This window comes from Ptychodera flava, chromosome 16 (assembly GCF_041260155.1).
Source record: "Ptychodera flava strain L36383 chromosome 16, AS_Pfla_20210202, whole genome shotgun sequence".
Classification (NCBI taxonomy): domain Eukaryota; kingdom Metazoa; phylum Hemichordata; class Enteropneusta; family Ptychoderidae; genus Ptychodera; species Ptychodera flava.
In genome coordinates, this window is record NC_091943.1 from 263,747 (window position 1) to 286,344 (window position 22,598).

Below are 22,598 nucleotides of genomic sequence, written 5' to 3' on the forward strand. Positions count from 1 at the left end.
TACCATTGCCTGTTTCACGCTTGCTTCCTTTGGCGGTTCTCACCCGGGTTTATAAATTACATTAATCTACAAATTGATTTGGCAAAGTGACGTGAAATTAAACCGAAAATCAGCTTGACGCCCGCCAAATGATATTCGCAGTATGTCCTTTGTTAGTGCTCTTGAACTATATCGTTCTATCGACGCTTATTTGATTAAAAGTATCTTTATAAAAATTGTCACCAAACGTATTAAGTGCGCATCGCTGCATCCCCACCTCACATGATACTTTTGTCACCTCGAGATAAATGACCGAAATTGTCTTAATTGCAATTTGCGTCAGAACAAGATACATGTACATGTAGAGAAGAAGTCTCTTTTACACAGTATGTCAAACTAAGTATGTCATCTTGCAATAAGTAGTTGCACTTGAGAGAATAAACCGAGTTTTCCAATACAGAGCATATCAGAGGAATACGGACAGTCAGTGTTGTTCAAGGTTATTTCTTCTACTGAGACATAGTCATCTTTAGCTTCTCAACGGCACAAGGCACCCTATCAAACTATAGACTCTAATACGTCAAATGCCGCTTAATCATGTGTATAATAACCTTTTGCTGTTTAGAAACGCTACCATTGGTGGCGTGATTGCATAAACGAATAAACAAGTCATTCATTTTTTAACAGACGACTGGAAATACAAAGGATAATTTCTTGCCTGTCTTTGTACACGGTCCCTCCACAGTGGTTTTTATAGCATGATATTTTGGCGAATGGATGGTTCCAACAGCCGATACATTGATCACATGAGAATTGAAGATCGGTGCATTCCTTAGATTCGCATGTGGTCTTGTAAGCAAATTGCCTCTTATGTTAAAGGAGAGAATACCGTAAAATTGACAAGCATAAATTTGACAGCTTGGAGTCAAATGTCGATTAACCACAACAACTCATCAATCTGTTCAGTAATAGCTTTGTTACTTTCACTCAGCTCTGTGTCGCACATCTGAATAGAACTGTCAAGTTCATGGCAGATACTGAATGTTTGAGTAATGATTATAATAGACAAACATTGGGTTTTCCATTCCCAAATAAAGTAAAAAGATGAGTACATCTTTCTTAGTAATTTTTAATACGGTAGTGATTTAACTAAATTCATTCATTTATTCGTTCATCACTCTTGGTTTTTATTTCTCATGATATTAGAAGAGTGAAAATAATTTTCTTATTTTCATTATGTGAATTTCCTGCGAAAGGAAATGATGATCAACTACACCGGGTGCTAAATTTCAATTCCACGTCCCGATGGATACATGGTAAAATGTGTGTTCTTAGACCCATCAATTACAATCTGAAAGAAAGTTATTCGGATCTCAGACTGTCAATGCTGTTTGCAGAATAACAGAACGTTCAACCTGGGGTTTTGTACTTACTGCCTCAGGCGTCTTAGATAAACGCTGACAATTTTTACAGTAAATGCAGTTTTTCAAGAGATTTTGAGACTGTCAATTTCATGCCCTTGGTAAGATCGGGCAGAGACGTTCGTTTCATTCCACATCGAAAGTCTTAGGCTTATACTTTTACATTTATCTCAGGTAACAAATATCCTCAAATGGATAATCTATTGTGCTGTATCTTCTCAATGGAAAAAAGAGGCAAGGATGATGTTATTTACTAATTACAAAAGCGATGTTGCCAAGCAACCGACGATTGGAGATACAAAAAACACAGGGAGGGTTTGGCAACTAGCTTTCTTTGTTAATTTCGAAGCGACAAACATACCTGTGTGCCGTATTAACTTCCTGCTTGGCTCAGATATAGAGATATTTGGACATTCTTAATTTATCTGCGCTCTACGTCACGACACTGTATTTCATTCCCTCGCTCTGCAGACTTAGAACTCAGGCTGAGACAGTGACACTCCCCACTGTACAAACCGTTCCTTCTACTTTCAATCCAGCTTCTGGCTGGCGGCATTCTGTCTGGACTTAAATATTTGTAACCAGAAATCGTGTTGGGCTTCATATGTAAGCCATTAAACATTCAGTGGAAACAACGTACACATGAAACTTTAATTTGATGAAATTATCAAAATGACACTTACTGTAATGTCACGAAAGAATATCTGGTGAACTACAGTGTAGAAAATGTTATTTTCGTTCACATATCATGCATTTTCACATCACATACTAAGTAGTACAACGGAACTGATGCGAATTCAATGTCAACGTCAATTGCTCTAGTAAGGACCGGCTGTGATGCCTTTCTGTCTGTCTGTTATCTATCTATCTATCTATCTATCTATCTATCTATCTATCTATCTATCTATCTATCTATCTATCTATCTATCTATCTATCTATCTATCTATCTATCTATCTATCTATCTATCTATCTATCTATCTATCTATCTATCTATCTCAACGTTCTAGCTCTCGTTCGATGGTAGACATATCCAGTGGCTAACGTGTTTTTGCTGGTTAGCTGTTACATCTCGTTGTGTTATGCATATTGTTTCAGATCCCTTCGATTGACGACTATTCTACAGAACACATGTGAAGATTCATTTTGTTGTTTCCCGATAAACTAGATCTTTTTTATGATTGCTCGCATTGCTTTAAACCGTCTGCACTTATATGTGTCAATGAAATCCTGACTATGGTGCTCTAAAACAAGCGCACAGCCCAATGAATCACAACATATACCTGAGTAGAGTTATTAGACTCCATGTGCGGAGCTACCTCTTTATATCTCTGGATGCTGGACAGAAAGGGAGAGCGTTTGCAATCGGACTAAAAAATTATTGTAGCAATAATCTCATTTAAAGGGGGAAGGCAAGGAATTGCAAAGTTGTAAAGAAACAGAAATGAGTCTCCTTTTTGCTGGCAATCCGCTTGCAAGATGTTGCTAAGCATATATCAATGTTTAACTCTCTCTCTCTCTCTCTCTCTCTCTCTCTCTCTCTCTCTCTCTCTCTCTCTCTCTCTCTCTCTCTCTCTCTCTCTCTCATTCTCTCTCTCACGTGACGTCAGCTGATGAAGGCTACGCTTTGTGCAAATGATTAGGTACCATAAGTTTTAAGTGTCCGTGACGAAAAAAAAAAAAAAATAAAAAATAAATAATAAATAAATAATATATAATATATATATATATATATATATATATATATATATATATATATATATATATATATATATATATATATATATATATATATATATATATATATATATATATAACCGTACTCTCTGTGCCCAAGTTCAGAGGTTGCCATAAAGCCATTATGGTGATACCGGGAGGGCACATTGTATATATATATATATATATATATATATATATATATATATATATAATATATATATATATATATATATATATATATATATATATATATATATATATATATATATATATGAGAACTCGGCGGCCAAATGTTTTTTTCCCTGACAACTCTGCTTTAAGCCTCTCTCTTAGTACTTTTTATTGAAGAAATTCTATAACCTGTATCATATATAGTTACAAATCACAGATTTTCGTGTGAAAAAGTGTGCCGCCATTACTCTACAGTGCTAATGCAGTTCTGTTATAAAACATTTTACATGTTTTTTTATTAACTTTAAATGAAAATATGCCAACTTGCGATGACGGAATAACTTAGGGTATCATAATTAGTCCGGCAGCCAGTGGGGTAAACCTTGCTTTGTGGTCTTAAGTTTTTTTCTTGGTGGATTTCGTTTGTCAAGACCAGCACAAAAGAGAATTTAATTACTGGCTCTCTGTCAGCATTGAGCAATTTGAGAAAATTAGCATAATCAAAATGGCCGCCAGCTTATTGCACTTTGTATGAGAAAGAAGACTCAAATGGCTTTATATATATTGTAACTTTGTTTTTCTCGATTAATCACCAAGCAGTTGCTAACGGCAAACTGGAACGTAAATTTTGGCATATATTATTTGAATGACATGCTAATTTGCATAATTTCAAGATGGCGGCTAGCTGTAAACATGTCCGGCAGCCAGCAGCCAGCAGCCAGTGGGGTAAACCTTGCTTTGTGGTCTTAAGTTTTTTTCTTGGTTGCTTTCGTTTGCCAAGAGCACCACAAAAAGAAGTATCACTACTGGCCCTCTGTCAGCATTGAGCAATTTGAGAAAATTAGCATAATCAAAATGGCCGCCAGCTTATTGCACTTTGTATGAGAAAGAAGACTCAAATGGCTTTATACATACTGTAACTTTGTTTTTCTCGTTTAATCACCAAGCAGTTGCTAACGGCAAACTGGAACATAAATGTTGGCATATATTATTTGAATGACATGCTAATTTGCATAATTTCAAGATGGCGGCCAGCTGTAAACAATTCTTTGTTAAGCGTAACTCTACATTATTATCATTTACTATACTTTGTGCAGTTATTTTAACACTGTAGCTTTTACATCAGTTTTAATAGTTGCACGTATATAAACTTCTTTTTCTGTTGCAAATTTAATGTTGATAATCAGACATATAAGCAACTGACTAGTTTAGCCTTCGTCCATTGTCGAGTACTTGTCTGTTTACTTGTAAAAAGATATAAACTGATACGGACAGTGTTCTGGTAATTGTGTTTCACTCTCCCACGAGCCTCTGTTATGTTTCTAAGTAAGTTAGTGATCTTTAGGCCTATGCCTTGGCTAAAACCAACCTGAGTTGTGATTTTCTAACCGAAACAATGATTAAGTAAGGTGGGAACTTTTTCCTAGCTCGACTATCAATGCATTTCATGTACATTTAAGAAAAAACGTTGTGATTTACACTATTTTCGAGGTTGATATGGAATCTTCTGACGTCACATTGAATCCATGATTAGCCACACTTTGTGTATCAGAAAAAGACTATGGGTTTGGAGTACAATAACTTATAGAAGATATTTCCAAAGTTACTCGGGTTCTCTAAAGGTAAAAAGGGGAAGGCGGCTCAACACACCATACTATATTTGAGGATGTTCAATTTTTTCGTATGTTACTCTTAATATGTGTATTTTTGGGGGGTTTAATTTATTTTTGGATGTACTATGACGATTCGTCGTTCGGTCTGTGGTGTCAAAAATCATTTGTGATCCATTTTAACGTGCATTTCGAAACTCTTAAATGTGAGTTCTTCTTCAGTCTCATAATATTGTTATCCTTATTTTGTTCGTGTATGACCTCTAGAATTACATTTGTGCATTTAGTAACGAAACTATTACTGATATATTTGGATCTGAATCCCATCCAGTGTGAGATTGTATATTTGTATTGTCTGTGTATGACCTCTAGAATTACATTTGTTCATTTAGTAACGAGGATCTGAATACCATCCAGTGTGAGATTGTATATTTGTATTGTCTGTGTATGGCCTGTTTTCCTTTGGATGTTGTTGAACTCTCTTCTTCTTTACTTATGTGTTTATTTGGTTTTTTTTCTCTTTTTCGTTGATCCTTTGCGTTGATTTTGGCTCCTACTACAAGTAATTCATCTTTTAAGTTTTGTTTCTCTTGTATGCTATTATTGGTTTTTCATGGAAGACAAGCTGAAGACGTTCATCGCTTTCAATTATTTTCCATTTCATTGTTAGTGCTATTATATCGTTTGTTCTAATTTGTGGACTGTATTTGGTTGCGTATGTACCGGTATATTAGTTTTGTTATTATTGATTTTCCCTAGTTTGAGGTACGATTCGCACTTTGTGTGTCCAACTTCTTTTTTCTGATTTTGCGATTTATGTGGTCTAATAACCTTGTTTTTGTTTTGTTTTTGTTTTTTGTTGAAAATTCAACTTTCTTGTCAAAGTCTTGGTTATTATTATATGTTGTTTTTTGTCGAGAATTCTCCCTTTATTGTATCGTTGACTTTGTAAATCATTAATGACACTTTGAGGAGAATACTCTATTGTAAATTTGAAAGTTCAGTGTAACTTCTTGATGTTAGCCATAAATTCACATTCAGCTCAGTTTCTGTTCCCGTATAGATCATGAAAACATCATCTCTGAATCGTTTCCAAAAGAAAAGTCTGCTTCTGTGTAGTTTAATGACCTCAGTTTCGAGGTTGTAGAATGTTGTATCAGCGATTTCCGGCGAAACTGGTGAACCCAGGCTACATCCACAAATCTGTTGATAGACGTTTCTGTTAAATTCAACCGTGTTATGTTGCAGAAATATTGTTAGTCATTCTTTTGTGGAACGCTTCGATCTTTTCTTTATATTTTACAGCTGTAATTTATAGTTGATACTGAATCAAGTGCGTTTGTGACAGCTTGCTTCAGTTTGTGGAGTATTAGTGTACATCGAGATTACATCCAGAGTGACTAGTAATGCATTATGTTGTATTGTTATCTTGCTTAGCTTGTTGGTAAAGTCCGATGCGTCTTTAATGTACGGTACATTGGCTGGTTTTGTACAATCAGTTTTAAGAAATAGTCTATCTTATGTATTCCGATATTTTGTGTGTTGGGCTAGAGCAGCCATAAATAATTTGGACCGTGACGACAAATGAATTTTGCTGATGCTGGTGACTTTTTTGAATTTTTGGAGTGGATACTGCGTTGGTGTGCATATTATGTGTATTCAAGGGATCATGATATTTGAACGTATCATTTGTCTATTTGTTTATTTTAGTACATGTCCGTGTAGTTTTCTGGTTGTGTTGTCGCTGTCATTTACATGCACTTTTGTATCGTAATCTCTTTTGGCTTAAAAGTCTGTGACTTTCTTCAATGTAATCTGTTTAATTTGATATTGCTATTCCATTTCCCCTGTCTTTATCGAATGGTTTTATGGCAATGTTATTGTTCAATTTGATAGTGTTTAATGGCATTTTTCTGCCTATATTATGTTAGATTTGGTTGTATTGAAATGAATTTCGGAATTTTCCAGGAATAAATTTTAAGCCTCTATTCAATGTTATTTCAGGAGTTAACACAATTGGAACTAATTTGGGATAATTGGATGGTGACGTAATGTCGATTTAATCTTCAAATGTAATCTAATCTTATTTTCTTTTATATTACACACTTGTTTTTATGAGTAATTTGCGATACTACAACATTCAGCTATATGGCTCTGAACATGTACACTTTTCAGAAATTCGCAAAATATGAAAATCCAATTATCTCAAATTAGTTCCAATCGTGCTGTTTATATTCCGAGAGATATTTTAATACATTTAGTGTTCTTAGGGATTTGTATTTGGTACGCCTGTTTGCGTCTCATTTTTTTTTGTTTCTTTTATTAATTCTTTTCTTTTGCTTCCATTATCAGAGAAGATTTCCTCAAACTGTTAAATTTTCTCTGTGTGTATTTTGAATATGATGGCAGCCTGGCCATCGTATTTCAATGGTAGTTCTTTGGCTGAAAAATTTGGTGGCCCTGAAAAAGAGCCCTTTGGTTTGGTTTGGGGAAGTAGTTTTTTGTACGTAACAACTTATATTTTGAGTTTATGTGTAAGTTGTTATTTGACTTCTTCTTCGAAACGTCCGAGGAGCTTCTTTGCTTGTTGTATTTGGTCTCTTTCTGTTAGAGATTGTATTCCTTGTAAGACTGTTGTGGTATTTTCGTTTGCCAGTTATTGGACCGGTTATATTTGTGTTCGGGCACGTGTATAATGTTGAGAGAGCTGTATGAAACACGGAGCCTACTTTTACCTCGTTGTAGACTTTTTGTTTCGCCATAGTGTCCCAACACTGTGTCCAAAATTATAGAAGACGAAAATATTAAACATATTACGAGTAACATAGGAAAACACTGAATATCCGCAAAAGTAGTATGGTGTGTAGAGCTGCCTTCCCCTTTTCCGCACCAATTCATTTAGCATTCATTGTAGCATTGTTTATAATCTACTTTGGTACAGTTCAAGCTTTCCTATAAAATTTGGTTTATGTGTTAATTTATGCAAATGTGTTTTTAAAAATGAGTATTTAAATTTATTCATCTATGATTACTAACCTTTTTTTAGTTGAAGCACTAATAGAAATGTGCTTTTACTAGCAGACTTTAACAATATAAAGCCTACTTCTACTGCTTCCAATGGTAATTTGTAATAATTTTGTGTTAATTTATGCAAATTAGCATTTAAATTTATTCATCTATGATTACTTACCTTTTATTAGTTGAAACACTAATAGAAATGTGCTTTTACTGGCAGACTTTAACAATATAAAGCCTACGTCTACTGCTTCCAATGGTAATTTGTGATAATTTTGTAATAATTTATGCAAATTAGTATTTAAATTTATTCATCTATGATTACTAACCTTTTTTAGTTCAAGCACTAATAGAAATGGGCTTTTACTGGCAGACTTTAACAATATAAAGCCTACTTCTACTGCTTCCAATGGTAATTTGTGATAATTTGGCGGCCATTTTGTTTATGCTAATTATCTAAAATTGCTCAATACTGACAGAGATCCAGTAATTATTTTTTTCACTTTGGTTATCTTGACTAGCAAAATCCGGTTTAAAAAAAACTTAAGACCCTAACACAAGGTTCAGGACAAAAAGTGGATTTGGCTGCCGGACTATAAGCTACCGACAGGGTACTTGTCAACTTCCCAGAGGTATCCGTTTGACATTTAGGGAAAGAGGAGGTTAAGAACGTTTCTTACCATTTGAACAGAAGTTCTTGAAGTTTGATAAATTTGTAAAGACGAGACACAGGGCATCTTGACGCAACGTTCATAATATTAAATTTCCTCGGAATGAGAGCAGCACTGATTTAAGTTATGACATAATAACACTGTCTTCAAAACAATCGGATTCGAGGGAATATTGGGTCTTTGCCTTCACAATAACAATGCTATAATTGTAGTCTGTATAGATAGAAAGTTGGGAAGTCTTCGTCTGGGGTTGTTGACGCACATTGTAATAAAAGTAGGGCAGGACCGTATACACCAAAATGACATTTTGTTTTGATCTTGGTTAAAAGTTCAGAATTTCAAGTCTAACGACAAATTCTCTGCAAGAATCAATTTCTCAAACAACTCGGTAATCAAATCGAAGGACCTGACTTTTGTTGCTTAATACTTTCTTTGTCTAAGTTTGATGGCCGATGTATTTCGTTTGCCTCATTCAGAATGAAAATTCAGCCTCAACGGTAATAGAGAGACGTTTAATAACGATGAATCACGTTTGATTATTCCTTGTACCGTTGCGCTTTGTGGGATTGTCTTAACGCAGTCAACGTCGATGCTGATGTGCATTTTCAGTGTAAGTTTATAAAATGTAAGATACTGCTAAATTGGTACCGGGTTAAGGTAGACTGGGCCCCAGTCGGCTTTTCTCGACAGACTGGCTGGCCATCGTGCTGACCTCACGATCTATGCAACAGCCTGACAATAGCATATTGCTTCAATTCGCTCTCAGTTTACTCTGTTTTGATATTTATATGCCCACAGACTTGGGACAAGGCTAGGGTTTAACGTCGGTCTTTTTACTAACGTTCATCGACACGGTTAGTCATTTTGCGGTGTAAGCAGAAATACAAACACCCCGCGGCCGTACGAAGTCCAGTGACGGTCACCCTAGATATACCGCTGAGAAAAGAAATTAATAATCACGAAAAAGGAGAACGATTCAGTCAAAGCAATTCTTGCCGTCATGAACCATAATACAAAGTTCTGCTCAAGCAACTTGTACCTTTAAGACAACCACATAAGACTAGGTAAACTGAACCTCGCCGCACCATGTAGTCAGGATTTGATAAAGGTATTCGGTTTGACACAGCGGTATGGGACATTATTATAATTTTATTATTTTATCATTGCATTCTATTTAAAGAGGGTAATCTGATTACAATACACTAATTGTAATTTCCATTACAGCCCTTCAGGTGATAGATTTAGTCGTACAACGTGACACATTACAGTTTGTCGTACATCAAGTAAACAAAGCTGTCTTACTTATCATTATAAGACTATTACAAATAATGTTACCATAGAAATGAAGAATAATAGAATTTACATCAAACTGAGTAAAACAATACATTATTTGATTCGAAAGAGTTTGTTTGTTAAGAACAGTTTCATCTCCTGTAAATTTTGACATAAAATATACGAAGTTGTCCGTTCAAATGAGAGCTCAGACTAGAATCCACTTCCATTGAAAGAGTGAAAAAGTAAAACTATGTAATACCCACGACGGCCGAGAGAGTTCTTCAAAATTCAAAATTACATACTTAAAAACGAGGCTTAACAAGCGCCATTTTGGTCGGATATTTATGATGGCTAGGTTTTCGTAACTGTTCAGAGGTCTTCATCAAAGATTGCTTCCTCATTTCATAGTTTCGATCTCTAGGATTTGTTTGTAATCTGGGCTGTGAAAAGTATTAATTAATTTGGCGACCAAATAATTACATCGGCATGTGTTAAAAAGGCACAGGGGCTTTTTTCGTTGCCTATAATGGGTAAAATACTTCCTTTTAGTCAAAATTACGATCTTCTTGGAATACAAGTGCTAGGGATATGACAAGCCATCGTAACCCTCAAGGAAAAAAGGGGATATTTTTCCACTTGACCGTTTCGACCTAATATTGTATATGTAAACCTAATGACCGGAGAATAAGGTTTCATAGAGCCTGTTTTTAACAAGTAATATTATCACAAGTTATTTATACTGCCTGCATTCTTCTAATCTCTGCTAAATTGTGAGTGGTCGGCAATTGAATTTTAGCTCAATAATACTGTAATGCCTAGAGTTCGAAAGTTAATTTTACAGCACATTCCATTTGCATATCTTTCCCCAAAACCAAAGAATATAAACTAAACTAGTTCACCCAGATTCGCTGTGAGGGTTACGATGGCTTGCCATATCCCTAGCACTTGTATTCCAAGAAGATCGTAATATTGACTAAAACGAATGTTTTTACCCATTATAGGCAACCAAAAAGAGCCCTTGCGGTTTTGGTTATCACATTACAAAATAACAATGCCGCTGTAATTATGTGGTAGTCAGATTAATACTTTCACAACTCAGTTCACAAACAAATGCTCCTATGAAATTAGCAAGCAATTTTTGATGAATATCTAAAAACAGTTACGAAAAACTAGCCATCATAAATATCCGACATAGATGGCGCTTGTTAAGCCTCGTTTTCAAGTATTTTCAAGTCTGAATTGTGAAGAACTCTCTCGGCCATCGTATTTTAGCTAGTGACGTAATTGAAGTCACTGGCCTGAAGATCCTCCTACTTTTCTTGATAAAAACTGCAACTGTAAGACGGTGTGCTCTGTAAATATCGATATGTGATTCGGTGCATATGACAAAATATGTGTCCTTCTTGGAAGTCGTCCAATATGCCTCACGGCTCCACACCATGACACTCATCTATGGATTAACAATACACTGTTTCTCTGAGAGAAATGTCAACGATATGTGTTGTAAAAATACTTTGTGACTCAATTGTGCTGAATGTCGACGACAATTATAACAGTATACGATACGATCAAAATTTTCAGGGAAACATGCTTTTGTGGGGGCGCGTTTTTGAACAAATGGCATTTGTTCTTAGCGTGACTTTTCATGAACATTCGGTGGTGGGTTATGTGTTATACGAGTCGGTTTTGAACCGTATTCAGGTGAACGGTCCTTTTATGTCCATGCACAGTCGTACTCGACACGGGAGCATTTTGTTCACAAGGAATATAATGCACTCAATAGATTTGGTTCAAGTCTGTGATTTGTGAATGTGTGAGTGGGCTGAACGCGATACACGGGAGTTTCACCCGAAATCACAAGGTGAATCCGGCAGAAAATAAATGATTTAATCTGTAAAAATTCACCATCTTGAATCAAGTCTATGTATTCGACAAACTTTTATACGGGCAAGTACTTTGTTTTAAATACATGTACAAAATATTCTTTCAAAGAAAGCTGTTAACAGCTTCATTGTCACTGCATGCGACAGATAAATAGCGTACCCAATACAATCAAGGTTATCCGTCTGTAGTTTTCCAGTTCGTGTAAAACTGCGTTTACAAGGGACTAGTCAATGGCCGCCGGATTATAGGTAACGACCAGATAGTGCTGCATTAATCGATCATATTACGTTTCATGTGGCCAGTCAATGACCGGATTTTGAGGTAACGACCGGCAATTGCGGCATTAGACGACATTATAAGCATTTCTTCCTTCAGGATCCAGTAAATACAGGCATTGAAACAAACGAGCCGGCCCTAATGATTGAAGGTATACACTGCATCAAAGAAGTAGTACAGGTTCACCTATCGTGTTGGATGATTGGGGTTGAAAGATTATGCAAGTTTTACTGGAAGACGATGCTGTTTGCCGTAAAAGATGACTTTCCTTTAAAAAAAAAATATTTTTTCTGCCATGGATTTTGCACTATTGCTAAATCACTTTACCATTTGCTTTGAAACTTGTCATTGCAGCTCGCACTGTGATTTTCTTTCGTGAGATATTTCTCAAAGGGGATGTGACGTCTATAAGCCTGTCCAACACGTTGTAAGTTGCTATTTTTGACTGTGCCACTGAGAGGTTCCACATTTTGCACTCGAACACAATCAAAGTGGACATCGGAGTAAGTTTTTGAATTCACATCAAGGCGATTACTACATGGAAAGTGAACGAGAATGATTTGATTGTAAACATATAATTGTGTTTCTCAAGTTATTTCTGTTGCATGGCAACAGCTTGAAGCCCTAGGGTTAGTCCAAAGCTTGATTATCCGGGAACGATTTTGCCATGATCAAATTTTCAGAGGAAAACACAGCAGCTTTAAATTTTTCAGGGTAAACCATGGACGCGCTGAAAAGACGCAACGGAAATTGGTGTCGTTAGTTATTTACTATAGGCTTTATGAACTCAAAGAACAATTATTTCTTCAAATACCCTCAATGCGAACACTAATTCCTTCCATTCAAAAAGAGCTAAGTAGAAGATTTAGAAATCGGATGTGAAAATTGAAAGGGAAATGATGAGCCTGTATTCGACGTGCTGTTGGAAGATTTTGGCGTTAGGAAGGGCTCTATCTTCTGTATTGGTATGCAAGAAAAATTGGGAAGGTCAAAACTCAGCAGACATTTAGCCTTCGTACTATCAAGTAATATATTATATACATGTTTGTCTGTCATAAGAACTTGAAGAAGTTATGTTACATTAGGAACTCACGTATTTCACATATTCATTAATCAGGTTTGTAAAAATACTGATTTTTTTGTGTTTGAAAATTTCAAGTTTTCTCCCTTAAAAATGTCAGCCATATTGGATTTCAAAGGATACATCGCATGTCAACTAGTTGAGGTTTGATTTCACTTCCAGAGGGCAGAAAAATTGACCAAATTATCTACCTGCGTAGGTGTCAGTCCACTCAGTGCTATTTGAATTTTATAAATGAAATACATCAGTCATATTACAAGAATAGGAAATTACTTTTGCTGAGGCTATTACGTTCGTGGAACTACATTTTGAAAACAAAGGAAAGCCACAGTCCTTCTCCCCCGGGATAATCCAATTGAAAGGTGTATAGGCATGTGCTGCCCGAAAGGGTGTCTGTTTTTCACGAAAATCACACAACATGGATCGACTTCTAATCCCCAAAAAAACGTTAAATGTGCCCATACTTTTGGAAAACCTTCATATGCAATAGAACAAGGATAAAAATCCCAAATTTCTCAACATAATGAGTCATTTCTTGAAATACATATTGGTGGATGTTTTCAATTTGGGCAGCACACCCCCGTAGGAAAATGTTAGAAGTACCACTCCACCATCACCCCCTTTTTGGGGGTATCCGTTCGGAGAATTCAACGGTGACGTCCCTTTTGCACGTGGAAAAGACATTTAGCATGGTTCAACTTCGACCTGAGAGAGAGAGAGAGAGAGAGAGAGAGAGAGAGAGAGAGAGAGAGAGAGAGAGAGTCATTAATACTTTTACAGTGTGTCACGAGTTGTTATCTGGTTGACAAACTGTTTGAAGAAGAAAACGTAAGCCAGATAGTAAAGAATATTACTGTTATAACGATTTAACACATTGCTTCAAGTTCAGTTTTGCAACCCTTAGTCCAGTAGGCTTGCGCATGTGAAGCGATTGCATTTGTCTATCATTTGCAATTAATTATAACAACTATTTGATACGCGCATCTTTTCGTAACTCCCTTATATTCTATATATGTTATAGCATTGGAAAATTTCTACGAAGGCGATGGGATTATGGTGATCGTGTTTCCATTTACCGGCATGCATCGACCTGAAACAGCGCTCTAATGGGTCATCATCCCTGGATGAACATGTTCAAGGAGCGGAAATTCGTCAGACGAGTTTATCTTCCTCGCCGAGGTTGACTGGCTCGGCTGCGGTGTATTTACTTCGACGTAAATGCACGTAGTCTGGTGCGCTTTGTAGCACAGACTGTGATATTTTTCTTGTTTATAACCTTTCCTCAGTTTGGATACGATAACGCAAAACTTAGGTCTAGCGCCGTGGACAAGGTATTCGTCAAAGCCATTAAACTGCTCATTTGACTGTGAAAGGACTCAAGCCTAAAAAAATACGTAGCTTTTGTCTCAGCGTGACTGCCGATCACTCCCAATCACTCGGGCAGAGCCACATAGTGAACATACGATCAGCATCCCTGAGATTGAACAGTATGCCATAAATGAACATACTAGTAGTATATAAGAATAACTTAAGGTAATTCCTTTCGCATGCATAGCCAATTACTAGAGTGAGACATTTAGTGGTGGACTTTAAGGCCAGTGACGTAATTTTTCTAGACTTGTATTTTCCATGCTGTTCATTTACTTCCACTGACCTGTGCCTCCTTTTGGTCGTTTACTTCGCTTGCTGAATGATGTGCCATCGAGTGGACATCTACACTTCGATCGGAAGGACCCAGTCCGCCGTTCGCCTCCGACGAAACCTCCGACGCTAGAGTTATCGTTGACAGCCTTAAAATGCAAAAAAGAGGTAATTCTAAGGGTTGGGTTAGGCTCCTTTATATACTGCTATTCTACGGCTGAATCCTTATGTATTGTCACAAGAAAGTTCTTTCACAACTAAACCGGCGATTTCGACTCTTGTCAGAGGATTAAAATGGAAATTCTTGGATAATCAATCAGTCATATTTTTGAAATTTTGCGCAGAACTTTATCAATATTAAAGGAAATTAAAATCCAACGGTCTCATGCTTGATTTTGACAGAAACATCATTACATAAGTTGGCCTATAGGAAAACTATCGCAAGGGAAAGTTTGGCTGAGATATTGTATTTTGTTAGAATATATCCTCCAGGTTTGCGGCTTTATATAACATTAAGTAGCATGGTGACAGCTTGGCTTAAATATGGATTACAATGAAAAGTACAATTAATAGTCTAAAATCTGCATAGTAAACAGGTTTTATTTCTTTCAAGTTTAAATTAACGATCTAATATCCTTTGACGGGCACAAAAGGAAAGCAAGAATAGGCTGAAGAAACGAAATAAGAAAGGAAACGCTGGGATATATTTTAAGAATTACAATCTTATCCTATAGCAAAAGGTGCCAAATGAATAATCACCCATAATGAGCAGATTTTCGAATGTTATTGTATCTATGCTTGGTGACCAAAATAACTCGCACACGACAGATCGCCAAAAGTAAGAAGGTCAGTAGAGGTGTTCCCGCCATGGCAAAGATAACGGCCATGCGTATGTAGGTCCAGTCGGTTGGTTGGACGTTTGCCCATGGGTCAACTGTGTGGGGAAAACAAAATTAGATTACCGATACAGTAGGGAAATCCCAATCCATAAAACGCAAAAGAATCGGTCAGAGACTTCGAACATGACATTTAATGAGAATTCTACACTGTAAAAATAGCGGACGCTAGACGCGTCTTTACGCGTTCAAAATGTACATGTCGGTGTTCAAATTTGAACGGCTAGTGTTCATATTGTTAACACTAGCGTTCATAATATTAACAATGATGTTCTAAACCTGAACACTATGTGTTAACAACGATCTCCTTCAAGTGTTCAAAAACTCAGCATCACAGAAATTTTACAATACTGTGAAACAATTAACAGTCTTTTGTGTGTTTTTTCTTACAATGGCTATATTAAATTTACTATTGCTTCACTGTCCGGCAAAAGTACACGGATTTTGGTGTAACGAATTTCACAATAAGCGAAAAGTATATCCGGCCTACAATTGCTGAAAGCATGTTTTTTCTAAAAAAGGAAGTATACAAAATAATTTTACACGTTTATTACGGGTTGAAAGTTTAAAAATTAGAAAAGAAAATCAGAAAACCACCATGAACGTTTTAATTTTAACATCGGCGTGCAAGAGGCGTTCTACTTCTAAACACTTGGTGTTCAAGTTTGGTGTCTTTCCTATCCCATGATGCATCAAAACGGAAGTTGCGACATTTTCTTGTAAGCGCACCCTGAAGTCGTGATCGTGTGGAAGCAAGACCAGAAAGGGTAAGTTTCCTCTCCAAAATAGTAAAAGGTATTAGATTTTTGAAGCATCTATATTATCGTCCTTTGAATTTAATTGTATTGTACCTTTAAATAGTTAACTACGTGAAGAAACTTTTTTCTTTCAGTGGCTGCTATACCAACAACTAGCTGTGACTATGCAGTGGTACTTTTGACCATGGCGTATCGATCGATCTCACTCGGGTCAAGGGTCATCGCAATACAACTGTAGTGATAACCTTTGACCTGAGCGCGATCGATACGCCTTGCATAGTGCCGCTGCGTAATCACAGCTAACATATGTCTTTTAGTAAACACAATCGCATGTAAAACATCAGTTAACATCGTAGAGTATACAATGTATTGTTTCAGCATATGAGAGTTTGGCTTTTTAATTTTAATCAGTTGATGACAAGAAGCAGCAAATATTTTGTAACAGTATTGAAGAGAGGCACTGTATATGAAAGTCTCCACTTTTCCTTATAATAATCAGCCCCTTGTCTTACATTTAAAGTTTCATCTCGCCATATTACCTATTGTTGCATTTTTTCAGGATGTAAAAAGTTGGATTTAACTGAAAATCGAAGAGTTGTTATAGAAGCTGGTGGTACAGATAACGAAGAAGATGAGTGTACATGTAGCTGTCTGGAAACAAGCTTGAGAAACTCAGCTCATCTCTAATGTAGATTTAAACTTCCAAGGGTCAGTAACTGAATTTTGATAAATTTCTGTATTTTGTTCTGAATTAATCTAAGCTTTGGTAGCATGCTATGATCAACCAACTATTGTCGGAGAATAAGCTTTCACAGACGTGTAGTCTCCCTTATTTAAATTAAAGCTGAAAGCGACAGACCATTCAGGGTAAAAATGTCCACTCTGAATTACTGATTTTTCTGAAATTTTCACTCTGAATTTTCTGTCACTTTCTGCTTCAATTTTACATCCCCCCTGCATCTGATGAAGGAGACTTCACGTTCTTTGAAAGCTTATGCCCTTGTAACATTTAGCTGATCATAGCCTGCTACCAAACCGTAAATTATTTTGTATTGTAGCTCAACACGTCTCTTGTACTTAGCAACTGGTTTTTAGCTTTGCTGTCAGCTAAATAGGTAGATGTGTAGCATTGTCCTCAAATTTGTACTTCCAAAGGTTTTTCTTCAAAACAGCCTGTGCGAATCCTTTAATATTTGGACTACAGGTCCCAAAGGATTACCCTAATCAGATATGTTCAAATTATGATGAAATATGCAAATTTATATTTTTGATGCTAATTTTGCTATTTTTTTGGAAAAAATCTTCTTCTCTTTTACTGACGTCTTCAATATTTTGTAAACATGTCCCTAAAAATGACCATCGTCAAATTTGTGCTAGTTGTGATGAAATATTCAAATTTTTATATTTCATGGCAATTTTTGTCATTTTTGGTCAAACAATCTTTAAATAAATCTTTTTCAAAACTGCTAATCGAACAGCTTTGATATTTAGGACATAGATCTCTCTACTGGTAGTCTTTTTCAGATTGTTCAAATTATGCAGAAATTTGCAACTTTGTGTTTTTAGGACATTAAAGACATTTCAGACATTTTTAAGACATTGGGAATTACCAAAATGTGATATATTCAAGTTATGATGAAATGTACATTTTTTCATTTTAAGGGTGATTTTTACCATTTTTAGTAAAACAAAATTGTATAAAAATTAATAGCAGGGTAAACCAGAATTTGAAAAGTTTTTACGAATATGTTTTAAATTTCTGAGAAGTATATTTTTGAAATGTCACCCATTTATTTCAGGGTTTATTTAAAGATATTACAAACAAACAAACCTTTTTATGAAGGACTTTGTTGGACAAGGAAATAGGTTTTACCCTGCCAAGGACCCACTTTCCCCACTTTCTGCATGTTGTGCTTTACTGTGACACTTTGACAACTTGACATGTTGTGTTTACTTTAGTGTAGACAACTATATACCATGTGCACCAGAGAAGCCTTGACTAACTTCTTTTTTCTTCAAAATTTACTATTGTCCATATAGGATGAAATGTCTTTAAGAAACCATCTTACAAAAATGGAGTATGCATTTCATACATATACGTCTTTTCAAGACAAGAAGTATGCCAAATTTTGAGCTTTTTCAGATGATTTTTGTACGTTTTAAACAAGTATGAACATAAAACGTAATCCACAATATGGTGATTTTTATTGCTTATGTTTTTGATAGGAAGGTGTTAACACTGTTGGTTTTTTCCTCTGACAAACTTTACATACAAAGTTGCAATGTTTATTTACCCATTTCACAGTAAATTATTGTATTTTACTCTAGAAATGTTTCGTGTATTTTTAGAATAAAATATTTTTACAGGAAATCAATGGTCGTAATGTTATTTCAAGGCTTGAACATCCCGTGAACGCCCAAAATTAAAGGTGTTCAACAAGCGCGCATCATGTGTTCTAGCCTTTAACACACTTATCGTTGAACGGCGTCCATGCGTTCAAAAAGTGTTACAGCCCTTTGAACGCGTAAAAGCGTTCAATTTTTTGAACACATTTCCTGTGCAACGTGTGTTCAGATATGGAACACCATGGTGTTCAATATCATGTCTGATGAACACGTAGCGTTCAAAATCTGCACACGTGTGTTCAAAAATTGAACGTTGGTTGAACACGTAGTGTTAAATTTCTGAACGTCTGGAGGCGTTCAAAAAGTGTTACAAAAAGGCGTTTAATTGGTGTTCTATCCTTGAACACTTAACTTTACAGTCTAAGAATTTGGAATATGGGTGACAAAATGATAGCATCTAAATACTGATCGCTTGTGGTCCGGTAAAAGTAACGTTTTCGTTGAAGACAGTTTCTAAATGTTCCCTTTATGCACAACTTGCAAATTTGTGTAGTAGAGAAGACAACGGAGAAAAGAGAATGTTTGTAGGTGGGCGGAATAAATGAATTTGAGGGAGAGAAGATGGTTAGGTGGACTGTAGGCGGACAGATAGACAGTTAAGTCTTAGAGACAGGCAGACAGCTATAGGGAGAAAGGGCGATTGATTTATTAATTGATCGATCGATAGATTGATTTTGTGTCACCCAAGATCTTGCATATCTGTTGGTTTATGAATTAAATGTTAAAGCTGAAGACTCCAAATGGAGTACTTTCAATAAACGCTCATGGCTTCTTCTGAAAATTACCATAAAGGCTATACGTCATCTATCTGAGGTTACGAAAATTCTTAGCTCGGAAAGGGCCTGTGCAATAAATATAGCGGCGTTATTCTGCGTTCTCATTGGTATTATTACGTCAGGGTTTATCAGTAAAGACCTGGCAAGTCAGGAACTATTGCAGTTCACTGCAAATTGCGTGTATATAAATGAATCGTTTTGTTGTCCAGTTATTCTCAGGGTCGTCAAGGATTACAACGAAATAGTCATGACTACTAAGGTTTCCCGTCAAGGCATAGTTACCAGCGAAAAACCAAAGGCGATGTCTTGTGTACAAAGATATTTCCAGAAAGCAACTTTGAGTATTATTATTTGAACCCTTGCCGTTAATTTGTCCCTCGCGGGGCGAATGCCCTTAAACGAAGCTATTCACCGTAGGATAATTGTAGTAAACCCTGTGGAAATTGCATAGCTGAAAATTACACTCATTTTGATAATCCTATAGCATGTATTCTCGTTAAAGCGAGAGAGCAGTCTCTATTTGCTCGTACAATGCTTTCTAAAATCTGTTTGATACCTCTCCCATCGAGGGCACGTTCCGGGGCGTAAGGGGACCCTGCCGTGCTCGCCGAGGTAGCCGATCAATCTTTCAGGAGAGGGACAATAATAATGAAGTGAAGCCACTCGGCGGATGTTCTGAAGGAAATCTGGCATAGAGTCAAGCATGTACTCCATTTTCAATTACGTGGCTGTTCAGTAAAGACATCATGTCCAAGGCAGTTTTTCGTACGTATATTAAATGTCAGAAAATATCAATATGGGCATGTTTGTCCTTCCATCTGGCCTGCAATCCAACAAACTACCCATTAATCTGTCTTCCTATATATGTATCTTCATGTCTGCCTGTCTGTAATCTAACTAGCTAGCTATCTTTCAAGATATATTTTCATCGATCATATATGTTGTCTGTCAATCCATCTATCTATCTATCTATCTATCTATCTATCTATCTATCTATCTATCTATCTATCTATCTATCTATCTATTTCTAGTTGCCTGTCTATCCGTCTGTCTATCTGCCAATCAGACTATCAATCAATGGATCGATATAGCTACTTTTGCATGTCGAAGAGGTTCTAGTAACATTGTAACACTTTTGAAAAATTTTAAAAATTTTAAGATCAAATTATCCCAAATTAGTTCTAATTGTGTTCTGATACAATTTGTATCAAACTGTTTGAACTCTTTTATACGATTAAGTTTTATTTTAGTGTACAAGCAAGTTCTTAATGAAAGTCGCAAAGGTACAGCATGAGTTCTGTTACCTCTACTTAGAGCACTAGGAAATTGTGTTCAACTTTAGGACACTAAAACTGTTTCAAGAGAATATAAGGATAAGGCTCCTTTAGATTCATGCCTCAATTCATCTCTTTATCAGATGATTAGTACTCATGCGTATCCACTTCAACTTCACAACTTATCTAAATTGGCACTACCTATACTATCTGTTCTGGGCCATGTTCTTTGTGAAGCAATGCTTTATACAGAGGATTAGATGCGTATTTTACACCTGGGACCTTGCTCGCCGAAGCTCTACGAATTAAGACAGCACTGCCACGGGATGCTGCACGATTGTTGCTAAGATATACTCGACAAAGCACCCTTCAGGAGCATGTGTATGTTTGCACACTGAAGAGGATTATGACCTAAGGGCGTCTTGTGAAAATTCCTAATACTTTGCGCTATGTGAAATGGACTGACTTGACAAAATTGTTTGGCAATCCTTCTAGTGTGCATCTTGGTCTCAAGCATTAAACAAGGTTGATATGTTGATACGTTTTCCCTATGATTGAATCATGGTCCTTTAAAACCTCAGTGCATTCAATGTAGAATGCGCTCGGGAGAGATTTTCCAACTCAAGGTTACTTTCTGGTCTAGAATTTGTGGAGCTCATTTTGAAGCTCTTGAAGTAAATTAAATTTTTGCGACGTATTATCTTTGTTAAACTCGAAATTATATTTTAAGTCTCCGTTGGACAAAGGGTTCACAAACAATTCACCTTGAAAACTGTTGCAAGGCAATTGCGGCGGTGCCTATTACCGTATTCTGGTACCCTGTATACAAATCACGTATTAAAAAAGTCAAACGCATAGTGCTTAAAAGATTTATCCAAGGTCAGCTTGTAATTAGAGGTACGTGTAGTTTTCCCAGTAAGTGCTATGCACAGAGTCCAGCAATGATGTTAAAATCCTTTAAATACAAATCAGCAAACCCTACAACGATCTCACCAATAACATGGTTAGAGAGTGAATGAATGAATGAATGAATGAATGAATGAATGAATGAATGAATGAATGAATGAATGAATGAATGAATGAATGAATGAATGAATGATAAAGCGAAATAATGTGTGTACCTATACTAGGCAGAGTACTTCTGTTAGTGTATGGATGCTGTGTTGTGCTCGGCTGCGTGTGATAAGTGGAGTCATTCAATTGGGACCCTGTGACCTTTATCGAAATGTTTTCGGTCATTTCGGCTGTCAACAATGTTTGGCTCTGAACTGTAACATTTATCTCCGCCACAGGCGACTGCGTTGTTGTTAACGCTTCTATTACTGGAGACGTATTGGCTTGCGTCACTGGCTTGGTTATTTGGTTGGTCGAGGCTGAAGCGTACCCGGATGTTGCATTCCAAGTCGTTTCCGTGGTTTTGCTAAACGTTATCGGCGTCGCGGTTGAGGTGCCGTTAGATTGTCGTCTGACAGATGCAATGGTTGCGGTTTGGTCAGTCGAGTTCTGCTTCGTCTGCTGTGCATTAGCAGTCGAATCTGCGAGGAAAATGTTGACAAATTTAGTGTTTTGCATCAACTTTAGAAACTCACCAAATGGCTGGAAACACGCTAGTAAAATCCGTTAAGTGATAATTGTGCCTTTAGTTTACATAGTCAACTCGAGCAGACAAGATTTTTTCAACACTGTGTACTATCTTTGAAAACTTACCACCGAAAATTTCCACAACTTAGACTAAATCAACCGAAT

At 36.4% G+C, this 22,598-nt stretch overlaps 1 long non-coding RNA gene across 1 annotated transcript; it reads right to left on the reverse strand.

The window, feature by feature from the left end:
* Positions 1–10,430: 10,430 nt before the first annotated feature.
* On the reverse strand, positions 10,431–22,381 carry LOC139152439 (uncharacterized). The gene is made up of 4 exons (XR_011556632.1): positions 21,974–22,381; positions 15,502–15,676; positions 14,756–14,891; positions 10,431–13,806 (listed from the first exon to the last, which is right to left on the reverse strand). It is a non-coding gene; the product is annotated as an uncharacterized lncRNA (long non-coding RNA).
* Positions 22,382–22,598: the final 217 nt, after the last annotated feature.